Source organism: Ambystoma mexicanum, chromosome 4p, assembly GCF_040938575.1.
Source record: "Ambystoma mexicanum isolate Mex_15411 chromosome 4p, UKY_AmexF1_1, whole genome shotgun sequence".
NCBI lineage: Eukaryota > Metazoa > Chordata > Amphibia > Caudata > Ambystomatidae > Ambystoma > Ambystoma mexicanum.
In genome coordinates this window covers 5,010,636-5,030,482 of record NC_090927.1, presented here as the reverse complement: position 1 = coordinate 5,030,482, position 19,847 = coordinate 5,010,636, and positions in this window count along the sequence as shown.

The window sequence follows — 19,847 nt, the reverse complement described above, 5'->3', positions numbered from 1 at the left end:
AATTATACAAAGGTACATTTCCCTTCCACATATATCCCAGTAACTTTCCATGTCTCTAGCTTAAACACATTGTCTACAATAATCATAATTAGCGTGGTTTTGCCCCAGAACATGGTACAAATTGGAGTTTGGACTCAAATCGTGAGGGCATTTTTCAAACTAAGACTCTCAAAGTTGTACATTCCTGTCATTTGGTTACAATAAATTATCACTGTTTCTATAAACTATATATTTGTTACAATTCAACTCCCCAAGTGTTTGGGTCCGCCTCCAGAAGTCTGGGTGGGTCAGTGATCACATGTCTCTCCTTGCTGGCAGAGGGCTGTTGACAGGAAATACTCAAAATGAACATACCCCATTCAACAGAAAGAGCCTTTTGTGTGGGCTCCAGCAGGCTGCCTGGAAGTCTCTCCTCAATAAATCAACAGGGTCATGTTATATCCTGCCTCCTGGTGTGGGAATCTCTGAGGTGTTAAGGTTTCCCAGCCTCTTGGCCTCTGGGAACAGCAGGTGGCTAAGGTTTCCAATTAACCAACAAGCTTTGAAGTCCCTGCCCCTCTTGCAACTCCTAAATACAGTTTCCCTGTCAGAGTTTAGACCGCTAGCGCCACCTTGGGGAATTTGTCGGTACTGCATCCATTTTTGAGTTGTCTTGAATTACTGCATTTCAATAGAGTGGTCTTTTGCTTGATAGTATAGGACCCTTGCTTAACATTGTTTTGATGGCATCCTTACAGTAGAGTGGTGATGTGGAACCCCCCACAAGAAGGTTGTATCTTTGGAGTGGTCTCGTGCCAACTGCGCAGTTCTCCTATTCTGGCGTGAATGTGGGCGGCGATAGCTCATCCCCACATCCGCCCAGTCTATTGATTTAGTTTGTTCTGGGATAGAATAATGGGCGGCGACAGCTCATCCCCACATCTACCCAGTCTATTGATTCAACATGGGTCAAAATCCTTGACAAATCCCCCCGCCCGACTGCGCTTTGATTCAAGTCGAGGGGAAGTCAGGTGCAAAGGAGGTTTTGAGCCCTTGCGCTGGTATGTCCGCATTATCTTCTTCCAATTCTGTAGATGGCACAGTTCAGCATCTTGTCCTCCACCCAGTTGGATCGATCGGTTCTCTTTGCCGGTCCTGACAGGGATATTGGGCGGTACCCCGGGCCCCTCAGGTCTCTGCTCCCGGTCCCCGGATCGTCCTCCTTGGCCAGTCTCCAGGTTTTCTTTCTCCTAGGACGACAAAGGAAAGCGGCAATACCTATTCGTAGACATTTCTTCCCCACCATTGATATAGTGGGGTGGCATATACATTTTATAGTCAAAACATTGCGTTCTTATTTTAACAAAAATAAGATACAATTATAAGACATTTTTTTTTCCAAATCATAATATTTTTAGAGACTATATGTGGGATATTTTAGGGTTGGAATTAAATTACTCTGGAGCGGTCCCCTCTGGTATTGCAGAGGCCTCCTCCAGTTGTTGCAGAGTGTGCCTGGGATGGCAACACTTTAGCTGATTTATATGTACCCACTTGTCTTCCCCCTCTGCCGAACTGCCTTTGGGGATGCGGATCTTGTACGCTACAGGGGAGATCTTGTCTATAATTTCAAACGGTCCCTTCCATGTAGGCAAAAATGTTCGCTGTTTGGCCTGGTTCCTTTGGAAATTGTATAGATAGACCTGGTCCCCCACAGTATATTCCTTCCTGGTGATCTTCAGGTCGTAGTGGGTTTTCATGCTATCAGCTGATCTTTCTAGATTCCGCTGAGCATAGGCAAAAGCATGCTGAAGGTGTTTCCTTAAATTCTCCACATACTCATGAGTTGTGGAGGCATTTATCAGTGTCTGCTCTTGGGTCCTGTAGAGCAAATGCTGGGGAAGCACCATCTTGTGCCCCGTCATCAACTCAAATGGTGACATTTTGGATGCAGATGAAGGGGTAGATCTGATGGCCATTAGGACCAGAGGTAATCGGATATCCCAACTTGGCCCAGAATCCGCCACAAATTTTTTTAATATGCTCACAATGGTTTGGTTGTATCTCTCTACTGCTCCAGAAGAAGCTGGCCTGTAAGCAATATGTAGCTTCCTTTTGACCCCCAGTATCTCCCACATCTTTGTCATTACTTCATTGGTGAAGTGGCTACCCCTGTCTGACTCAATCCTTTGAGGTAGACCAAAACGGGAAAAAATGTGGTTAATCATCAGGGCAGCTGCTGTTTCTGCCTTGCAGTTTGGGGCCGGGAGACATTCCACCCACTTGGTAAACAAGCATGTAACGGTCAACATGTACTTGTTTCCTCTAGACGAGCGAATTACAGGGCCTACAAAGTCGATTTGCAAATCTGACCATGGCAGTGTCATCCCCCTCTTTTGGAGAGGCGCACGGTGTGTGAGGGATGATGGCTGAAATTGTGCACACACAATACACCCCTTCAAGTATTGGTCGAGGTCCTGCCCCATGTGTGGCCAGTATGCAACCTCTCCTAAGATTTCCAGTGTTGTGTGAAACCCCCTATGACCGGCGGTGGCCGCATCATGGGCGTGACTTAACATCAGGCTTCGGAATGAGGTAGGAACCACCCACTGATCGTGGCCAGCTTTGGATTTCCTTACCAGCAAACCGTCTTGGATTCGGAAAATTTTTGGGCATTTCATCAACACTCTTAGGTCCTCTTTCCCAATGTAATCGGTATCCGTCAGGGGAAAGTTCTCAGGGTCCTCAAGGTGTTGGTAAAACTTACCAATAATTGGATCCCCCTTCTGAGCTGTAATTAAATCAGCATCAGGGGTCTCCTTACTCCATTGTGCAGTTGAAAGATCATTGTGAGCATTTATCTGGGACCTAGTGATAGCAGTGACCTGGATTTCCCCCAACAGGGACTCTATTTCTATTAGATCTCCTTGGATGGCCCCGGTTTTGGCCAGCTGATCAGCTAAGTCATTTCCAGTTTTGTCTGGTCCCTCTACTTTGGAATGACCCTTGATCTTTTTCCAGTAGATGGTCATCCCATTCGATGTGACCAGATCATCAATGTTTTGGATTAACTTCCCATGTTTCAAGGGTTTGTTATTAGCACATAACATGCCTCTGGTTTTCCAATTAACCAGGTGCTCCACGAACCCGTTCCGTACATAATCCGAATCTGTGATTATGACTAGTTCGTGGAGTTGATGTTGGACGGCAGTGAGGATGGCCTGATGCACAGCCATCAACTCTGCCACCTGACTAATTCGGGGACCAATTTTGTATCCAGCAGAGGGTTCTGGGGACTCATTCACCCATGCATTCCCTATGCCGGCCACCAGTTCTTTCTCCCCGTTGTTGTCAACATGGTAAGAGCATCCATCCACATAGATAGTGGACATTCCCTCACACTTGTCTTCTTCAAAGACTTTGTGTGAGGAATTAAGGTATGCCTCCATGTTGTCCTTGATTTTTAGACTTTCGTCCTCGAGACAGTTTTCTCTGGCACAATCATGCAAGTGAGCCAGACCTTGCGCGAGGGGACTCTTCTTGTTTTGGCCATATCTGACCTCCACAGGAAAGCCTTGCAGTGACAGAATCCAGGAAGTAATTCGGGAATTACTCACATTTTCGGCCCGGATTCTGTCACTTTGGAGATATTGCAGAGGCTGGTGTGGAGTCTCCACTATGGGCCTCATTACACGGATGGCGGTAAGGATTTACCAGTACCGGTAAAATACTGGTACCGGTAAATCCTTACCGCCTTACTACAAGGTCCCTTTGCGGGTTGGGGGATTTAACGCCTGCTTTTTACAGGCGTTAAAAACCAACCCGCAAAGGGACCCAGGGAGCTAATTACGGTACCGCAATTTGCGGTACCGTAATTAGCACCTTCCCCATTCCCAATGAGCCCTATGGGGCAAAAATGGGAATGGGGAAGGGCAATGGTGGAAGGGGGAATTACCGCCCCGCCAACCTTGGAATCTGGCGGTAATTCCCCTTTCCGCCAAGGCGGTGCCGGTATTTTACCGGCATGAACCATGGCGCTAATAGCGCCATGGTTCTCCGCCATCCGTGTAATGAGGCCCTATGATGTGTTCCCCCTGGATAAACGGGCGGTAATTCTTCAATGCCCACACCTTTGCCAGGAGTGCCTTCTCACAATCGTTGAATTTTTCCTCCACAGAGGATAAAGTTTTGCTCGCATAGGAGATTACTTTATTGACCTTGTCATGCTTTTGGTATAATACTGCCGTCAAGCACGTATTAGAGAACCCTGTCTCCAGGAAGAACTCCTTGTTTCTGACAGGGTAAGCTAGGCAAGGCGCTTGTGAGAGGCTTCTTTTGAGTTGTCTTACTGCCTCGGATTGTTCTGGACCCCATTCCCACTTGACCCCCCCCTTCAAGAGATGAATCAGGGGTCTAGTGATCTCTGCGTAGCCTTCAATGAACTTTCTGCTGTAATTAGTCAGTCCAAGGAGGCTCCTTAGTTCCGCAGAGTTGTGGGATCCTTCAGTTTCTGAAGTGCTTCCACTTTCTTTTCTTGGGGACAGAGACCCTGAGGAGTAATATCATGCCCCAAGAAATTAACACGGGTTCTACACTACTGTGCTTTCTGAAAGGAAAGTTTTGCTCCGGCGGCCCTCAACTGTGTCAGAACATAACGGATCTCCGCTATGTGATCCTCCACAGATGAACTTTTGATGAGGACATCATCTACATAAGCCAGGTTACCCCTCGCACCCAGGTCGGGCATGGCCTTATGTAAGAAAATGTTGAATTCATTGCCGGAGTTGAGGTATCCGAAGGGAGTCCGGGCCCAGGTGTACTGCTGGCCCCCAAAGGTAAAAGCCAGTTTGTATTGGTCCTCCCTACTGACAGGCACGGTCCAGTATCCATTGGTCAGGTCTATTGCAGTGAATACTTGTGACCCTTGAATCTGGGCCAGCCCTTGGTCAATGTAGGGCAGAGGCCATCGGGAAGTATGGACCCGTTTGTTGAGCTCCCTAAGGTCGGCACAGAGTCTCCACTGGCCGTTTGGCTTCAATATTCCCAGCACCGGATTATTGAAGGTGCTGTGTACTGGACTGATTATTCCCCGGGACTCAAGGTTCTTAATTATTTCAGTAAGGGACTCCATGGATGCGAGAGGCAAACAATATTGCTTCACAAACACTGGAGTCATTCCAGGGTCCGTGGGAATTGTTGTGGTGTGGATGTCGGTGCGACCACAGTCATATGAGTCTACCGCAAAGAGATCTTGGAAATCCAAGAAAACTTGTTTCAACTTTTGCTTCTGTTCCAGAGTCACACAGGCATCAGCTAGGTTGACTCTCTCTTCCACCATCTGCCTGAAGCCTGGAAAGACTTCTGGTTTTGCTATCTCAGCGGCCTCCTCCAGCTGGGTGGAGAAGTCCCTGGTCAGAGTGCTGATTTGGACTGGAGGCTTCAGGTGGGAAAGGCAGCACTCATGAACCTGGAAAATCACCTCATCCCTCCCGAAGTCACAAGTCACATCTTCCTTACCATAAGGGCAAGAAGTGTACACCAGGAAGTTACCCCCGTGCCGGGTGAAAATCCTGTCTGGTGTTGTGTTGTATTCACTGTCACTGTCAAAACAGTCCTTGGGGATCGGTCCTAACAGTTCATTTCCTAAATCAATGGAGAAATGTTGGTCATCAACCGCCATTCCAATAATGGTGCCTGCGGCTAGAGTAATACTCTTTAAGTCGCTGTTATCCACCTCTATTGGAATGGTGTCATGTTCTATGTTGACTAATGGTGTTGGGTTTACCCCCAACCCTTGCTGTTGGAGAGAAGCATTTAGATGAATATAAGCATCAGGGTTTTTCAATTTTTGTCCTCTTTTAACTTTCACTTCCATGGAGAATTGTCGGGTCCTTTCCGGGATGGTGACTTCCTCTTTAAGCTGAATTTCAACTGCATAAGGTAGCAATTGAGCTGACCTAAATGCTTTTTCTGGATCATCAAAGCCCATGGGATTATCCGCTAATCGGGACCAAGCTTTGAAGTTTATTACGTCCAAACTAATGGCAAAGTGATTGAGAATGTCACTGCCTAAGTAAAAGGCAGCAGTGACGTCTCGCACGACCCAACAATTATGGACTATGCTCTTGTTGCCAATGGAGATTTTGAGCATACACCTGCTTGGCAGGAGATGTTTGGAATTAGGTGCTTCCAGGTCCATTTCCCATTTGTCTATCAGTTTGAATGTGGGAATGGCTGGATCTTTTGGGAGTTGGCGGAACATGGCTTCGCTGATGAAGCTCTTACCGTTGTTCACACACACTGGAGCGAGAACAGAGTCCTCCCCATCATTTAACTGAACAGGGATGAACAACTGCTCTCCAATTTGCTGAATATCAGCCAGGCTCTGAGCTGATTTCACATCCTTCTGGACTATACGAGTGGGAGTTTCTGATTGTGGATTAGTAAAGAATTTCAGGGTGTTTCCTTCCAGTGTGGAATACCACCTTAAACTGGAAGGAAGGTTGATTTTCAAAAATAGAGAGGACCCCCCCATCACCAGTCTGTTGTCCTACTGCTATTACTGTCACGTCTGGAATGTGGTTGTTCTGGAAGTGAAATTCTACTTGGTCAGATTTTTGTTCAACCATGTGGCAGTTGCCATTTAAACTAACATGGTTGACACTCTGTTTTAATTTTATTGGTCGACTAGTCTGGGTCCAGAGGACCTTGTTTACGCAATCTATTAGGGGTGACAACCTTCTTAGGAGGTCATTCCCTAGTAAACAAGGGATGCCCTCTGGAGTCACTACTATGACCAGGTGTTTCACCTTGTGTCGCCCAATTTTGATGTCCAAATCTGCAGTCCCCTCGACAGGAATTTCCTTCCCGTCAAAGTTCTGCAGTTGTCCAGGAAGAGAGGTGAGAGGAATACGGTAATTATCCCCCCGTCCTGCATTTAGTTAATCAAAGGCCCTTTTGGACAGAAGGGTAGCTTGGGATCCAGTGTCCACCAGTGCCAAAATTGTACCCTGCCCCTGTACTTGTACCGGGGCATAATATCTTCCCTCCTTCTCCTCAAGGGGGCACAGATAATGCACATTTTTGGACAACTGGTGGGCTAACTTTCTGGTTTTGGACATTGCTAGCGAAGAGATTTGGGCAGAATTCTGTGGAGAGCCTGGGAAATCTGAAAGAAAAAGTTGGCAACTGGAAATGGTTTCGGGTTCTGGGCCGCCCCCCACTTTTTGGAGGCAGTCATCAGGATGGGTTTGACCCTTGGGATTTTGGTATTGTCGGTTCTGGGATGAGATGATGGGCGGCGGTAGCTCAGTCTCCACATCTCCCCAGTCTGAATTGGCATCCCTGGGGACCCATTTGTCCTTGGGAGGAGTCCCCCCATCTCTGAAGGAGAAGATCCTTTTCCCAGGATCTACTGAGGATCCCTCTCCCTCAAATTGGAAGACCTGTACCTCCTCCACAAAGTGGGTCTGTTTGGGTCCTTTGTTTCTCCTACCCCCCCTCTGCTCCTTGGGAGGCAGGCTTTCAGGGGCAGGAGATTTTGTTTCCGGTTCCTGGTTTTCCAGGGGCTGTTTACAAGTTGGGAAGGAAGCTTCCTCCAAGGCTTTACACCCCCCTTCCCCTTGTGCCTCCTCCCTGGGAACCGGTGGGTTACCGGGGTGCTGCCCCCGTCATTGTTCTGGAGCACCAGGTCCAGAGTTTGGGGCATTCTGCGGTGGCATGCTCATCTGAGGGTTCTGTTGAGCCCTCAGTATGTGACCCAGATCTCGTGCCATATTTTGGACCTGGCGCTCAAGTTGTGAAACCTGCTCAGGCTGATACTGGGCTCTATTTTCTCCCCTGGGCTGATCCCGGGAAGGGTAGCTTTCCCTTCTCTGGTAGTACCCCTGGTTGGGAAGATTTGGGTACCCCTCCACCCTTGGCCTCCCCTCTCCCGGATTAGGCGGTCTGGGCTCAGGGAATTGGGGAAAGAAGGATGGATGGTTTTGGGGTTGGAAATTGGGTGGATACCTGGGAGAAAAGTTCTGCCCAGTGTTTGGGGGATTTCTGCCCTCCTGTGGGAAGTTAGGAGGGAAGTTCCCCGGGTCAGGTGCTTGGCTGGATCCCCCCCCCTTGGGCTGGAGGAGTCCACACATAACCCAGGATTGGTCGGTTTCCCTTGTAGCGGGGACTTACATAGTCAGGGGAGCGGGGGACCCCATTTGTGGGACTACCTCCTCGACTCCCTGTCTGTGACTGGCCCGAGGGCCTTCTGGGCTGTGAATTATTTGGTGCAGGCAGGTTTTTAGGCCCCCTCATCTCCAAATCTAAAACGGGGGCAACCTTTACCTCTGCCACCTTGGCAGCAGCAGGGGTGCTGTTGGTTTTGGGGTTTTTCGGCGCATTATTTTTATTTTCGATGGGCTTCTGCACCTCATAGATCCAGGTAGCCTGTTCAATGACCCAGTCTAAAGATCTTTTCTCATGAAAATCTCTCACGAGCTGGGTCATTATGTATTTGGGTAAGGCATGGAAAAACGTATTGATAAATTCTCTGCTATCCGTGAGCACCCTTCTGGTGGTCTGCACAAAAGCACGCTTTAATTCTTGCACAAACTCTTGTGGGGCCTGATCCTCCCCACATTGCAAATTGTATGCTGCCTTGCGAGCCTCTTGAGGATTTCTGTGCACAGAAAAATGTTTCAAGATGGCCGCCCTGTATGTGGACCACCTTGAATGGTTTTGATCCTCCAGCCCCGCAAAGAAACTGGAGTATTCTGGTGAGAAGGTCCACTTTACATATTGAATACAGCTTTGGCTGTCCTTCAAATGGAAAGTCTCCATCATTTGCTCATAGAGCTCCAAGTGTTCCCAAACAGAATACTTGGCGTTCTTATGATAAGGCGTGATGACACTCCTTATTGCCTTTATTTGTTTCAATGGGTCCTTAAGCAAGGCCCTTTTTGCCTTATTGGCCTTCTTGGTTCGGGTAACCCTGGTCCATTCATCCTCCGACTCAGAAGCGCTGCTCCCAGAGGTGCCCGTCTGATCTTCCAGGTTTTCCCGGATTCTGCGAGCCTGGGAATGGCTGGCAGAATGTGGGGACCTGGTCTCCTGTGTCGTGTGATGCTCAGAGGAGTCTTCAGATCCCTCCTTGCTACCAGGATTTGCTGGGTATCCCCCCCACTGACCTAACTGGGCAGAGGTTTTCAGGATGCCCTTAGTGGGCCTACTCTCCTGGGGTTCCCCACTAAATTGCACTGTGCTTGGGTGCCCATACCCGGATGCCCGCCCATCCATTCCTGGGAGGTACTGGCCTATGAGCCCCATACTTCTAGCTGGATAGTAATCTGCCATCCCCGTGGCCCTGGGCTCATGTGCGCGAGGGCGCATGGGGGTGGCAGAGTCCAGGGACTGGGAGAGATGAAGGCCTCTGGTACCAGGGCTCCTGAGGTTATGCTCAGGCGTTTCCCTTTCCCAGCGAACCTCGTCTCTATCCGCCCCTGCTTCCTGTTGCAATGCAAGAGCCTGCGCTTTCAGTTCCTCAGTTAAGGCCTTACTAGACTCTATCAGTCTCTCCTGCATCGCTACCTGTTGCTGGAGCCTATCATTGTGCTGACAGAGAGCCTCATTTTCTCTCTGTGCCTCCAGATTGGTCCTGGAGTACTGGGCCAGTCTCTGCTGCAGGAGGGTTACCTCCTCAGTCCCATCCCTACTGGCCTGCTCCTTTCTTGCCAGAGCCTCCTCCACCCTCCTGGTGTGATCTAGCAAGCCCTGATGCTCTTTTTGGAGGTCACCCAGCCCCTGGAGGGCCAAGTGATTTTCTTCAATTTTTCTTTTTAAATGGCAGACTTCCTGGCCTAAGGTATCCCTTTCCTGACCAAGAGCCTGCATTTGTGACGCCAGGTCATCCCTCTACCTTTGAAAGGCACCAGCTTTCTGGCGTTCTTCATCAAACTCTGCCTGGGTATCCAGGTCTTTCAAAATCAATTTATTGCTTTCCTCTTTCTCTCTGTCTAGTTGGATTTGCAGGGTGGCTACCTGCTCTGTGCATGCCCTGTTGAAATTGATCTGTTGCTGCAGCTTTTTCTGGCTCTGCAGTAAGGAGTCCAAACTGTCTTGGTGCTCCTTCTGCAAAGCCAGAATTCTGGTATCCTGGTCTGTCTTTTCCTGTTGCAGTATATCCATGTCCTCTTTTATTTTAATGATATACTGCCTACTATCATTTTCTGACTCATGGCTCCTCTGCAGCCTCTGCTCAGAAGAGACCAGGTCAGATTGGGCCTTTTCTAACGCCATCTGTTGCCTACTTGCCAGATCTTGGCCTTCAGCACATTTGTCCTGCATGGCTCCCATATATAGATACAAATATGCCGCTATCCTAACCATCTTTTCGTGTTCATCTTTAGCTTTAGGAGCCATGTATAATTCACTCAGGGCCACATGTAATGGACCCTGATCTCTTCATATATCTGACCCTGTTTCAGTGACCTGTTGCGCGATTGCCTGCAACCAGACCGTTTGGTCCTGATGAGTCCACTCACCTCTCACAAATAGCTTATGTAAGAAGTGCTCTCTGGCTATTTTCATATCTACCAAGGTCGTCATTCTGGAATTTGAGTTCCTTCCTGACTTACAGAAGTTTGTATTTTATTTTGCAAAACAGACCGTTTCCTTGGAGCGTTCCTTTGAGGGATGCGTTCACAGTGTAAAACAGCGTGGTTATCTAACCGGATATGTGTATCTGGTCAGCTGGCACACTGTATTAATCTGCACAAGTGGTAAATCTAACCCAGAATATCCCGGCTCCGAGCCCCCACTTTTGTAAGCGATATTCAATCAACACTACAGCTAAGTCAATGCCTAGTCTGGGATGCTGAGAAAAACCCTTATTGATGTATTTTTATGTCCAGTTCAGTACTCTGGATGACAACCCTTGTATAACACCCCCCTCTTAGAATCCCCCTGACCCCACTGAGCCAAGAAGTAGGTTTGTTTTGCAAATTAACAGGTTTATTTGAAAATGTAAACAATATATATATATATATATATATATATATAACACTTCTATAGATAAATTGATAATGGATATTACACTTGTGAATATGAGCAGTAGTCAGCAAGAGGTAACTTATGAATAGGAACAGAAGAATAAGGTGGGAAAGAATGCTTTATATGGTTCAAGGAAACGCAAGGTGGAATAAAATGCAGTACAGAAATAACTTGTTATGATTTTAGCAAAAGGTAATATGATCACTTTTTATTTTGACAATTCACTCCCCCCCTATGCAATACAAGAAATGGAAGGAGAGCACACAGTCTTCAAGAATCCCAACAAATCACACTTTATAATGCAATACACAGTTCCAGTTCTCCCAGCAAGCTTAGGGAAAACAGGGATGAGTTTTAAACACAGGCGAATTACTTTAATGTGGTTTGCAAGGAAGTGAAAAGGTGCTAAAATTGCTTTTAATTCCCTCTAGAGGTTCATGGTAGGTGATGGCTACTTTATATTAGTTCAGGCTCACTTTAACAATACTCTATGAATGATTAGCAGATTGCAAACGAATTTTAGCAAAGAGAAGCAAAAAGCTGCTGATTTCTACAGATGAAGAAATCGGGCCAAATCGCAAATCGCTGTAAATTTCACAAGTGCGTGTCTCGCGATTACGGAACAAGTATAGGGAGTAGGAAGTCGGTTCAGATGAAAGTTAAATCTCGTTCCTAGCACAAACGGTTCCGGAGATACGGATGATTTAATAAAGGTAGATTTTCGGATTTACAGTAAAACTCAAAATGACAGGTGACAGCTTGCAGCTGCAGAATTGACAGGTGACAGTTGTGCAACTTTAGAAATGACAGATGACACGATTTCTAGGAGGCTGTTCTAATTAGGTTAAAATAGCTTGAATTACATTATTTTAACTAAGAGATTGGGTTCTGCACAGTTCTGGCGGATACTCACTCCTAATTCTGAAATGAATGGGCCTCGTCACGGATCTGGTCTACTGGACTGGACTTCGGTTCTCTCTGCTCGGCGGGTCAATCAGGCACCGGTTCTGCTCACAGCGGTCTGGGTCTCTCTGGATCTCTGGTCTGGTCTCTGGCAATTGTTCTTGGCAAAGAATTCAAACAGCTCGCCTGGCTGTGGAATAGTTTGCAAATGATTTTAAGGATGCTGAGGCCTGCTGAGAAGAGTTCTCAGTTTGTGGGTTTAGGCCCTTGCTTTAAGTTCTGAAGTAAAGTTCTGGTCTTTGGAGATTGATGGATGTGAAGTCTGGAGTCTCCCGGCAGAGCGTCCCGCAGAAAATGGAATTGAATGTCCCTACCTGTCCCAGCAGTCTCTTTTTATGTGTTTTAAAAAGTGGGTGGAGAGGCTAGCATCCCTAAGCCTGCCCCTCACTTGATTTGATAGGTCAATAGATTCTTTGGTCCCTGATTTGTGATGTCATTTTTATGACCTGCAGAAATGACACTCCCCTGGTCAATGTGCACACAAATCTATTCCTGATCCAAATACATATTTCCCAGGTACACAGTTGTTTGACATCACATACACACATCATATATTACTAAAGATAGTCCCTGTCCCGACTCTGGCGTTTCTAGGAGCTTGCATTCAAAAATGGCAACTTATTTTCGATTTTAGTGGGTTTTGCAACATTGTTTTTTCATCAGAAATTATACAAAGGTACATTTCCCTTCCACATATATCCCAGTAACTTTCCATGTCTCTAGCTTAAACACATTGTCTACAATAATCATAATTAGCGGGGTTTTGCCCCAGAACATGGTACAAATTGGAGTTTGGACTCAAATCGTGAGGGCATTTTTCAAACTAAGACTCTCAAAGTTGTACATTCCTGTCATTTGGTTACAATAAATTATCACTGTTTCTATAAACTATATATTTGTTGTAATTCAACTCCCCAAGTGTTCGGGTCCGCCTCCAGAAGTCTGGGTGGGTCAGTGATCACATGTCTCTCCTTGCTGGCAGAGGGCTGTTGACAGGAAACACTCAATATTAACATTCCCCATTCAACAGAAAGAGCCTTTTGTGTGGGCTCCAGCAGGCTGCCTGGAAGTCTCTCCTCAATCAATCAACAGGGTCATGTGATATCCTGCCTCCTGGTGTGGGAATCTCTGAGGTGTTAAGGTTTCCCAGCCTCTTGGCCTCTGGGAACAGCAGGTGGCTAAGGTTTCCAATTAACCAACAAGCTTTGAAGTCCCTGCCCCTTTTGCAACTCCTAAATACAGTTTCCCTGTCAGAGTTTAGACCGCTAGCGCCACCTTGGGGAATTTGTCGGTACTGCATCCATTTTTGAGTTGTCTTGAATTACTGCATTTCAATAGAGTGGTCTTTTGCTTGATAGCATAGGACCCTTGCTTTACATTGTTTTGATGGCATCCTTACAGTAGAGTGGTGATGTGGAACCCCCCACAAGAAGGTTGTATCTTTGGAGTGGTCTCGTGCCAACTGCGCAGTTCTCCTATTCTGGCGTGAATGTGCGCGGCGATAGCTCATCCCCACATCCACCCAGTCTATTGATTTAGTTTGTTCTGGGATAGAATAATGGGCGGCGACAGGTCATCCCCACAGCTACCCAGTCTATTGATTCAACATGGGTCAAAACCCTTGACAATATAGAACATACTACAAAGAACATATTATCCCAATTGTCAAACATATATGAACAGAGAAGGAAAGAGAATTAGTGCAACAACTGTACTGAGTCCATATATGTGTCCTCATCTGGGACCTAAAATAGGTCGAACTGCAGGCAAAAGAGACCAATCCTGGGTCTACGTCAGGGTAGCAATAACTAGGTGTGTTGTGGACTCTTCAGCAAGGAAAAAGCTGGGTCCATGGACGTTTCGGCTACAGGTAAGGGCACCTTCTTCCGGGCCTTGGATTGTGTCTCTCTAAGGGAAGAACACACGTATAAATTGTGGTAAAAGTTTATAGAAAAGGGGACAAAAAGAGGGGCCTTGAGGGAAGGCTCTAGGTGGATGGGTATAGCTTCAATGGAAGATGAGAAGGTCGTCTATTGCGAGAGTGAGCAACACTGTCCTTATGTGAGCCCCCTTTGGCCTCTACAGTTTCTGTAGAGGTGCTGGGGCTGCTGATGCGCCTCTATGGGCTAGTAGGAGGGCGTTACTGCTGGTTGGGTGGAGCTTGCATGCCCTTATAAATAGAGGGCTGTTGTCCCTGGGCAGTGTAAAGCTCTGTTGGAGGAAGCAGAGTAATGGTGTAAAGGGGTTGAAAAATTATTCAGCAAAAGGCACCATCATCATGTTGTTTGTGGGTGGAAAGAGGGGTTCGGCACAAAATAGCACAGAATGGCTGGCAATTGTAGTTATTGTAGTTAATAATGCGAACCCTATAGGAAAGTACCTTGTTATCCCGTTGTTCCAGTATGCGTGATGGAGACGCCGCAGCGTTCGTTATAGAAGTCGCCAATAATGACTAATCCCCCGCACTAACGTGAGAGGGGGTTTAGATTCTATTAAAGACAGGAGGCGAGTATTATGCATTACAATCTTTACTTCTGAAACCACAGCAGCAAAAAAAAACTTTTACAAACAAAAAAGTTTAAATAACAGAACTAAATCCAGTTCACAGTCAATGTAAGGGGAGCTCCCCAATCCAACATGGAGGACAGGTCATGCCCTGCAAAAACAAGACATATCACATGGCTAACCTGGGGAACATTGAGACAAAATATCATTAGAAGGCCAAAGCAGGAGAAAAAAGGGAGGAGAACACTTTATTAACATGTCATAGGACAAAACCTATCCTAGGTGGACCTTACATGTAAATATACTTGAGGGCCCTGTGCACCCAGAAGTGTCTACCCTGTGGCCTGCCCTTAACGACACAATTGCCCCTAGTCATATGACACCTGTGTACCAGTAAACCTTTCTAAACCAAAATACCAGAAAGTATTACGTCTTCTGGAGGCAGAAGTGGGATGGAAGAGTTGAGCCACACACCTGAAACCCAGCAGCTAGCTGCTAAACAGTATCCTGAATAGGAAGAGTCCAACCAGGGAACACTAATGACAAAGAGATATTCCAGTGAAATCCTTGAAAACACCAGGAAGAGCTAAATGCGCCCAGCCATAAAGATGGAGACCGTTAATGACCATTTGGAGGGACCTGACGAGTCAGAGAGAAGCCTCGGGAGGAGAGAGAGACCCACCCTGTACACCCCCAACTCCAGAAGTTGGAAAAAAACACATTCACCTGAAAAGGTCAAATAAGGGGAAACAACAGACGAAAGCATTGCCGTCATCCTGAGCCCTTGAACAAGTACTCTGCTACCATGACAATAGGGAGCTATTTACATAAACCTGTCCCTCAAAGCGATACTTGAACTCCCCTGCTAACTGTTAGGAACTTGGACCTTATTCCCTCCCCCATGGTTGATATATCCTCTAGAGGAAACAATAGACCAACCAAAGTAGGACACACTAAAATCCATAGTCTTGAGGAAGACTCTAGACTGCAAAGAAAAACTGAGCACTAAGCAGTTAATGTGAAGTTGCTTACTGGAGGAGGATTAACCTCCGCCTGAGAACATCTGAACTATCCTGGCACCCCCAGCACACTTGTGCTGGCATAATTATTCCAGACAATCTCCTGAGGGAACCAAAAAAGTCTATCTGCCATGCAGGCAGCTAAACAACTCAATCAATAACGAGGTGTCTCCCTGCCCTCGAGTAATTGCACGGACAGAGTCTTGTGGGGATGATAATGCTGAGGTGTTGTAACGCCCTGTGATAGAGAGGGCCAGAATAACTTGGATGGAAGATGAACACCACTCCCGGTCCTCTCTATCCTTCTGAGGGTGATCCTCCCTTCCTAAAGGAGGAGAAAAAAGCTTCTTCTACTTATCTAGGAAAAAACCTGCAAACCAGAAGGAGAAGGATGCAAAGCCTGGGGTCCACCTTGAAGCACAGAAATTGGGCACCTTACACTGTTCTAATATAAACTCTTGCACCTATAACCAAACCCCCCTCACTGTAGAAGGGGCCCTACTAACTCCACTGGAGACTGGAAACAGAGTACTTGACCAAAATAAGTATATCATCCGGACCTCTTAGGACCTGAGGTGAGCCCGCAGCGGCTCTGCTAACCTAGTGAAATATCAGGAAATTGGGGAAGAGAAAAGCAAACAGATGGGAGGCAAAATGTTGAGTGCAAGCTCTGCACTGGTCATGAACAAGAACTCCTGCTAAAGGGAAACAACAGAAACCGTCAGGTGTTCCTCCCAGAGGTGTAACTTTATTATGCAATCCACACGAAGAGGGGTGGCGGGGAGAGTTTGGGGGGGATTACTAGGGGCAGGGACCTTGGAAAAACATCGCGCTCAGTAATTGAAAGGCTGTGAAGGGATACTGTGACCACCATCCCTTCAAAATTGAGGCCTGGAACTCAGCATGCTTGAAAGGTTGACTGACTTCTCCGGACATCCGGGGAAAGTAATCAAGGAAAACTGCAACGAGAAACAAACTCCCTTGAGGGCAAAAACTTGGCTTGTACTCCTCGAGCAGAGGAGAATTACACACACACCGCTAGACGTATTTAGCGGGAACAGGCAAAGCCTTGGGAGGAAAGTCTATCGGGCCGGGTGTCACGCTCACCTTAGCTCTGCAGAAGTATCAGGATTCTCTGTGCAAGACCGGTTCTTGGGCCGCTTCTTCGGATGACTGGATGGCTGTTTCTAAATCAGGAATTGAACATAGGTAGTGGTAAGTACTTAGGGTCTGTGCTAACACTCCCAGCCACCCCTCTGCAACCTACCACTGTGTATGCACTGTGTGTTCGCTCACCTTGGTTGATTAATTGGTGGGCTCTCTGTCCTGCTTTTCTCTTTTTCTCAGCAGGGGCGCTTTGTCCAGCAGTTAATTCACTGATGGCGCTGAAGCATTCTTTAACTAGTTCAATCCCTTGCATGCTTTAATCCCTGATTGGGTGTGACTTGCTTGGGCTGGTAAATCTTGATTGTGGCACCTGCCTTATAGCTGTCTCTGAGGGTTTCCTTCAGTATGTTCTTGTTGAAGTTTTCCCCCAATGTAATGCTCTGTATAATGTCCTTGTACTTCGGTGTGTGTGTTACGCGTGTGGCTTTGTTTGTCTTCTGCAGGTTCCAGCAGGCGGGGAGTTGCCGGAGCCGTGTATGCTGGGCGTGGAGCAGAAATCACTGTGGGACAGGAGTCGGCGTCACGGGAGCAGGAGCCGATGGTTCGTGGAAGCGCCGGAGCGCCAGAAGCAGATGGTGAGGGGCCGGCGCTGCGGGAGCAGGAGCCGACGGTTCGTGGAAGCGCCAGAGCACCATGAGCAGCTGAAGAGGGGCCGGAGACTCATGTGCGCTCAGAGTGCCTGGAGGAGCTGCAGAAGTGCAGGCGTTCTGCGGGAGCAAAGGAGCACCTGGAGATGCCGTGGATAAACCGAGGCTCCAGTCAGGAAAGTAGTAGCCTTGACAGGATTCTGGGCGTGCACGGGACGTGAAGAGCAGCGAGAGTCCAACTCTTGCTAATGCTGCCTCGGAGCTGCGGTAAGCGTGCCGTTGCCTCTGAGCAAAATAACGCTAAGCACAGAATTCTATCTGGGTGTGGCTTATATAGCCAGCCACACCCAGCAACTAGACTGCTTTCTTGGTTCCTTTGGAATAAAGTTCCTCCATGTTAGTGTTCCAAGAATGCCATGCCCTAGACCAACTGCGCGGTTTTATAGTTCTCCATTTTGGAATGTCCAGTGACACTCTATGTGCCCCAAGGGAGGTTGGAGGGGTTTTTCTATGTGAGTTGTGTATTTGAGAGGTGATCGCTATTGGAATCATGACAGTACTCCCCCCCAATGCCCCCCCTAAGGTGGAACCCTCTGGTCTGGGTTTAGTTGGATGCGCACGATGGAATCTTTTTACAAGTCGAGAAGCGTGGACGTGCTCACTCGGTTCCCAGGATGTATCTTGCGGGCCATACCATTTCCATTCAACTAGATAATACAGCTTGGACTTCACGAACTTTGAATCCAGTATGTTCTTGACCTCATATTCTAGTTCTCCATCTATGATTACAGGTAGCGGGGGTGCTTGTAAACGGGTGCCAGGAAGAACTGGTTTTAGAAGTGACACATGGAATACCGGGTGAATTTGCATTCTTTTCGGCAAGGTTAACTTTACTGCCACCGGTTTAATGATTGACTCTATGGTGTATGGGCCTATGTATCTTGGGCGAAAAGTCTGAGGTCCTTTCATTGGGATGTATTTTGAGGCTAACCAAACAGTGTCTCCAACTTGGTAGGTTGGGGATTCTTTTCGATGTCTGTTTGCAAATTCTTAATGTCTTTCTTTGGCGTTTATTAAGTGTTCCGTGGCCTCCTTAAACACTTGTCTAATTGTCGCATGTAAGGTCTTTACGGCTGGCATTTCCAGCTCCACTGGAGGGTCGAAAGTGGAGGTTCGTGGGTGTCGTCCGTGTAAAACATAGAATGGACTTTGTCCGGTAGTGGAATGCTGTGAGTTATTGTAAGCGTATTCTGCAATCCAAAGGATGTCCTTCCAGGTTTTTTCCGATTGGTGAAGAAGACATCTGAGGTATTGCTCTAGCGTCTGGTTGGTTCGCTCTGTTTGGCCATCCGTCTGAGGATGGTGACTGGTAGATAGACGTATGTCCACTTGTGCTAGTTCACAACTCTTTTGCCAGAATTTGGAAATAAATTGGCTGCCTCTGTCAGACACCAAGATAGAAGGGAAGCCACGCAGCCTGACTATCTGCTCCAAGAAGATCTTCGCCAAGGTGAGCGCCGTTGGTAAACCTTTTAGCGGAATGAAATGGGCCATTTTTGAGAACAGATCCACTACAACCAATATGGTATTATACCCGTTACAGGGGGGTAGATCTGTTATAAAATCGAGGGACAGTGTGTGCCATGACGTTGGTGGAACATCCAGAGGTCGCAAGAGGCCTTCTGGTTTCTGTTTTCGAGATTTGTTTTGTGCACAGATGCCGCATGAGAGTACAAATTGGGTAACGTCTTTTCGCCAGGTGGGCCACCAGAAATTTCTTTGTACTTTGGTCAAGGTCTTTGCTACTCCAGGATGTCCTTCCACTAGCGTATCGTGATAAGAGGCTATGACCTTTTCCCATTGGTTTGCGGTTGGAAGATATAAGCGGTCCTGGGAGTATGGTAAGCCTTCGATTAAGGTGTGTTGACTGCTTTTAGTGACCCATGTCCGCAGTTCTTCTTGACTCATATGATGCAGCACGTCAGATTTTAGTTCATCTAACAAAGCTACGGTTACACCACCTAAGAGTTTGCTTTCAGGTATTATGGCAACGGGCTCGGCCTCCTCGTAGACCTTGTCTTCATTTCCTAGTCGCGACAATGCATCGGCTTTGCCGTTGCATCTTCCCGGGCGGTATGTAATGATGTAGTCATTGTTAGGCAGAAACCTGTGCAGTTCCCTCTGGGACCACTGCAAAAGATTTAAGACTACAGGTGGTTGGCAGTAAACCCAATTGGTAGCAGTCTGTACCACCCAGATTTACCCGGTAGCTGTGGCTGAGCAGTCAGACTTCTCTCAAGAAGAGTTAGGCAGTATACAGAGTATTCACAATAGGTCAAAAGAACACAGTAGAACAAGCAAACACTGACCAGAGCTTGGTGTAAAAGAGATATAATTATTTATTTAAAAACATATCTAGTAAACACACTGGCACTAATATCAAGCAGTTCAAAAACACGGTCACTAAAAGATATACACTCCCTTAAACGGTTATTAGATAAGTCTTAAGTAAAGCAACACTTATTTTCAGACAGCGGTGAGCGCTTTACGAAGATGGCACTCTAATAACTTGGTTCACAAGGGAGAGAAAGGCAGA